This window comes from Astatotilapia calliptera, chromosome 17 (genome assembly GCF_964374335.1).
Source record: "Astatotilapia calliptera chromosome 17, fAstCal68.1, whole genome shotgun sequence".
Classification (NCBI taxonomy): domain Eukaryota; kingdom Metazoa; phylum Chordata; class Actinopteri; order Cichliformes; family Cichlidae; genus Astatotilapia; species Astatotilapia calliptera.
The window spans coordinates 3888533-3894563 of record NC_137438.1 but is presented as its reverse complement, the minus strand read 5'-3'; positions in this window follow the sequence as shown (position 1 = coordinate 3894563).

The following is a 6031-nucleotide window of genomic DNA, read 5'->3' as shown; positions in this document are numbered from 1 at the left end:
AATGTGGGTGGAGTCTGGAAATAACAGCATCCACTCTGCTGCTTTTCAACATGGACAAACGAGAGAAATGAAGGCACGTGTCACTGCTAGATGATAAAATGATAAAACTTTCATGTCTTCTCAGTTTCCACAACACAAATATATCTCCTGTTGTCCCGTCCTACACTGTATCAGCTCTAAAAATACCCAACACTACTATGTTTGCACATCACTGTAGTGCAACCACCCTGCTAAAGCCAAAAAAGTAGTGGTAGTAGAAACATGTTTTGTGCGATTATGCAACGTTTCACATTGAAGTGCTACAATACACCTAGTAACTCATTCTGAATTTAAAAACTCCAAGCAGCAGCAGAATCTCAAAATTAAGTTTAGGAATTATTTGTCACTTTGTCTGGTTACAGACTTCTGAATCCCCACCTGCAACTGCTATGCAGTTCAAACAGGTTTGTCGTTGTGTTCATTATTAGACATTTCCCCTGCTTAGCAAAATCAATGAGTAAGCCCCTTTGTGGGCTGGTGGGGATGCCTACTTCCTCATTCAGCAACGGCTGTGGCAAAAATCAGTTTTTCTTCAAAAGAAAGACACTGAAAGGCAGTCATTTTTAAGTACAGCTTGTGATTTAATTTGAATCTAGTCTCAAATCCATTTAAAATATCTGAGAAATGCCACACCGAATAATCTTTCTTTGTTTTCTTTCACGATATTTGTCATGATTTGAAAAAACTGTATTGGTACATGGGTGTATTAATTACTTTTTGCATAACTCAGGTAATATTGTTCATTTTGAGGGGAAATTAATGAACTTTCCCACATCTAATGATGTACAGCTGTTTACAATCGTCATTTAACTGCAAAAAATCATCAGCTTTCTAAAAGATGCATACATCACTTTAGACCAGGCTGTACAGTCACATAAAATTTAGAGAAAGCCTCCTTAAGTTGTATATCACTTCCTCAAATTAAATGTCCAAATTAGCATCAGGATATCATAAAGGGTAACGAGAACATCTGACAACCCAAAGGTCAGAGATTAAATCGCTTCAACAGCCTGTATCCACATACTGCCTTATTAATTAACAAGAACCCCATAATTTCACTCAGGCTTCTCAGATAAGAACATTAAAAAAACATCTATGGAAAATTAAAAAGTGCATTAAAGGCAGATACGAAGGCTTCTGTTAATCTGACTTCTGGCTTCTACCATGTTCAATAAGAAGTTCAAGAACAAGCAATGCCCCTGACAACCTGCAAGGTAATGATCAGAATCTTTACAATGTGTTCAGGAACAACAGCTTGACCTGCCTCATTATTAATTCACAGTTTTCCAAAATAGCTTGAGCTCTTAGGGTGCCCATACAAATCAATACTCATGAATGTAATATCCAGCACAGCTGAAGGCTTAATAACAGTAGGAGAGTGCAAAGTGAGACAAATCAAGGACAACTGAAGGTGAAAGTAGAAAATTGAATCAGGGGTTGGTTTTAAAGAACATTACTGACAACAGAGGACACCAGTAACAATGAGTGATGAAGAGTAGGGGATGAGGGGAGGATGATGAACATGCAAATGTTTGGTTAAACATTCTGCACGTCACACCTAAAGGCCATAGCTACTATGATTACATAGCTCCTCAAGCGCACTTCTCAAGGATAACCCATCCTCATTTTCAAAATGAGGGGTTTTTGTAAATGGTTTCTAAAACAAATAATAATGATCAGAATCTGCAGTAGAACAAAATCAAATAATTTCCACCACTCAATAATTCACTGTAATTCCCAGCTTTAGGTAAAGATTAAGTACCTGAAGCTACTGCATAAGAAATGTACTCTAATACAAAGAGCACTGTATGTGCTTTAAGCATCACTGCACCAGAAATACGTGCACAAAGTAAACTGTAGCCTAACATCTTACATAGCAATGACCCATTTTAAAACAACAGCATTATGTAAATGTTGAGTTTTTTGAAATACAAATTCCAAATAATAACAAATTGTCACTACAGCTGACAGTGTGGTGATCCTATGACGGCCATGACTGTGGGAGCTGTCCAGGGTACTTCTGCATAATGAGCAACAGTATTACTTGCTTTTGCAGTAAGTGTTTTACTCAGATTGTTGTAAAACTATACATTGCAGATAAAGCAAGCTTGCTGCAGGGTGCATGCTGCACAGTTCACCCTCACCTGACACTAAAGCTGCAGGGATGCACAGTGGTCTCCTTTTCATCTGATGCTAACTGTCTAAACTATAGCAACCATCAAACCTACCTGCTAACCCTGACAGACTGCACCAGCAAGGATGACAGAATTTCCTGTTCCAGATAGCGTCTAGCCGAAAACTTATTAGACTTTTAACAACTTTTTATGTCACTGAGTTATTTAATTTATTTTTGTTTATTTATTTCTTTATTTTACCACTCTGTACTTTACAGCCTGGAGAAAGCTTGTGAAAAGTCTTTGGGTCCTAAACTATGATAATATTTAATGATGTAAAACTTTGATCCTGCTACATAATGTTGCACATGCAGAACTTGCACAAGCAAGTTAGAAAAAACATTAAGAGGAGTCGTTTTTTGTATGGCCTAAATGAATTATGGGGCAGGCCAAAGCTTCCACTTCCACTCAACAAATACAAATCCCTTGGGACCACATTTTCAAGCAGCATTTGCCTAATTTTTCAACAGAGTTGATATTGCGAATTTTCACGTTTCAGTTCTTTCCGTAAACCTAACCACACTTAAACCAGACAGAAAATCAAGCTAAACAGTCAAAATACCACAAAGCAAAACACAAAGCTCCCATGAAACAAGTCTTTGTGTTCCTTTTGGTCAGCAATGGTTTCGTTTCAGAACTCTCCCATGGATGCTTTTTGTGCTCAGTTTCTTTCTTATTGTTTAATCATGAAGACTTACCTTAACTGAGGCAACACATGGACACGATCAGCAACAATCCTCGGTAGTCTGTGGCATTGAAATGATGCTGAGCTAGTACTAACAGGGCTCAAAGTGTGCCAAGAAAATGCTATCTATACACCAATGTTGTTTAAATCAATTTCGGATCTGGCAACTAATCTTTCCAGTTTGGGAATCATAAATTGTAGCCTCAGTGTCCTGTTCTTAGCTGACAGGAGTGGCACCCAGTGTGGTCTTCTGCTGCTGTAACCCATCTGCTTCAAGGTCTGATGTGCTGTACACTCAGAGATGCTCTTCTGCACATCTGAGTTGTTACAAGTGGTTGTTTCAGTTACTCTCACTCTACTATTAGCTTAAATTAGTCTGGCCTTTCTCCAGTGACATCTGGGATCAACAAGGCATCTTCGCCCAGGAAACTGCCACTGTCTGGATATTGTTTGCTTCTTGGACTTCTCTATAGAGACGTTTGTGTGGTAAAATCCCAGGAGATCAGCAGTTCCCAAAATAAAGAAACATTCACACGTGACACACTTGTCTGGCAACAACAACCACAAAATATTCAAAGTTACTTACATCACCTTTCTGCCCCATTCTGACGCCTGGTGTGAAACTCAGCAGTTTGTCATGACCTTGTCTACATGCCTAAAAGCATTGGGTTGCTGCGTGTGATCGTCTGATTAATTAATTGTGTATAACAAGTGATTAAACAGCCATTCTGAGTAAAATGACTGTTGACTGTTGTTGTACATCAAACCACTATCTGCTTTTTAAATAAAATGCCATACCCTGCCAATTGGATAAAATCAATGCTAAACATTTTCCATGACCATCTGTGTGATCTGTATAAAACAGATACTATAGATATTAAATTATGGTCCTTAGACACCAACAAACAGAAAAATGTTGGGATGCGATGGCCTTTAGGAGGAATTGAAACCATATGTAAGAAAAGAATGAAGGCTATTCTTGACCAATTTATTACTGATCAAAGGCTTTCTCTGGTCGTAGCTTTTCACTTTAACTGAGAGGTTATGTTTTCTTTCATGTAAGTTGAGGAAATACATTGGAGCTTTGAATGCTTGGTTTAAAAAAAGGCACTTTGAAATGGTCAGTACTTTCTATGAAACCTCAAAGAGACATTCTGCATGCCACCAAACACATCTATTACTACAATACTGACTCCAAATAGTCTCTTATTAGTCTCCTGCTTTCCCTTCTGTGTTTATCCGACGTATCTCCAAACACACTTGCACAGTTGGCTGACGTTATTGACAGCACAGATCGTTCCATGGCACGCACTGGTTAGACATGGTGACTGGAACCTAATTGTTGATATTTTACCAATGACATTTTATGCATGTAACTGATAGGCATTTGACTGACAGTCAGGTGACTAGTGAATCGTCCCAAGGTGCGAGCCATGCCAAGCATGTAAACTGAAAAATGCAAATGCAGCATGGAAAGCCCTTCACTGTTGATTTCTGATGTCATTTAGCTGCTCTCGCCTCTGCAGACTGCTGTGGTTCTGTCTTTAGTGGGTTTTGGAAATCATTCACTTGCCTCTTAGTTGTCCCATTAAGTCCCAGTTGGTCCGTGAGATGCTTTCGATTGCCGTATGCTGTCACCACACAGCAGTTGCTCCACTTGCTGAAACATGCAAATACTATAGGTTTTCTTGTATGTCCTTATATTAGAATGCATAAACTGTTGCTCTCTTAAAGACGATACTCTACATATTGTGAATTTCTGCTGGGAAGTGTAGTTTCCATGTTTAAAAGCATCCCTCTTTGCACTTGGTCTGCAGACTAACCCATGCTTCATGACGTATGAACACATCCCAGTAATAAAACAGTACACATAAACTAGGTCTGATTCCAATCTTTGAACCCACTGCACAAAGATCAATGTTGGACCACCAGTCCATTAGGTCACAACTGAAAACCTCAACCCCCTCCAGGCTGCCAGTGAATGGAAAACTTGCTTATTCTGGATCCAAAGTGATTGCACATACGTTCTGTCAATCCAATAGCCAACTAAGCAGAGGATCCTAGTTCCAGTGAGTGTCTCCTAAGCACTGTCTGAGAAAATAATTGATGCTGAATCAGTAATTGGAATTGTTGTGTGATATGTGCGAGTGAGCTTGCATGTGTGCGTTGGCATCAATCAGTGATTAAAGGGTTTGCAGTGTCATCCAGGCCCAGAGGGCATAAGCAGCAACATCAGTGAAATGAGAGGGGAAATGATAAACAAATGGGAGTTCATTGTGTATTCATGAACCGCTGCCCATGGGCATCATAGACGTGCTGCATTTGTGTCATATTCCAATCCTTTGAGCAAATAAAGCCACACCAAATAGATGGTAAGTCATAACAGAGCTTTTGATAGACACAGCAATATGGAACGTTCCAAAAACAAATGATGAACAGATCTTTTGTGACCATCATAGCTAATGTTGGGGTTGTTATATACACAAGCACAAAAGTAATGCATTAAGTTTCTTATTGACTCACTGGAGAAAGAAGTTTGTATCACTAATCGCTGCATTAGTCTGCAACATGACCTACAATATACTGCACCGCAACTGACGAAGCATGCATTAGCTAGCTTTGTGTTAGCATGCTCTGTTTGTAGATGCTTGTAGAGTCGATGTCGTGTTAGCACTTTTTCCATCATGTGTTTGGCCATTCGTGCATTAGCAATGAAAGTTTTGTCTTTACCACATTAACCAAAAGTTTATAAACTTTTATATCTGTATTAAGAAATTACATAATTTATAAATACAGCACTTACTAATACCTAACTAAAGCTTAATAGTGCATCACTGTAGTAATTATAGTACTGCATTACTTTGGACTGCATTACATCAGACACTGGTCACAGCATACTGGAAATCCCAGGAATGGAGGACGTGGCTTAGCCAATGCGGTTAGTAAGAATACAGACAGCTGTTCACTGGATAATTCATTAATTGCTTGCTTATTTCAAAAATGCTACATTGGTGTACATGGCTTCAAGCAACCTTCCAAAATTAGGAACCAGTTAGACTTAACTTTAGCTAATATAATATAACCCCTATTGGATTTTTAGGATAAAAATCGATATGGGTATTTAGTTATTTAA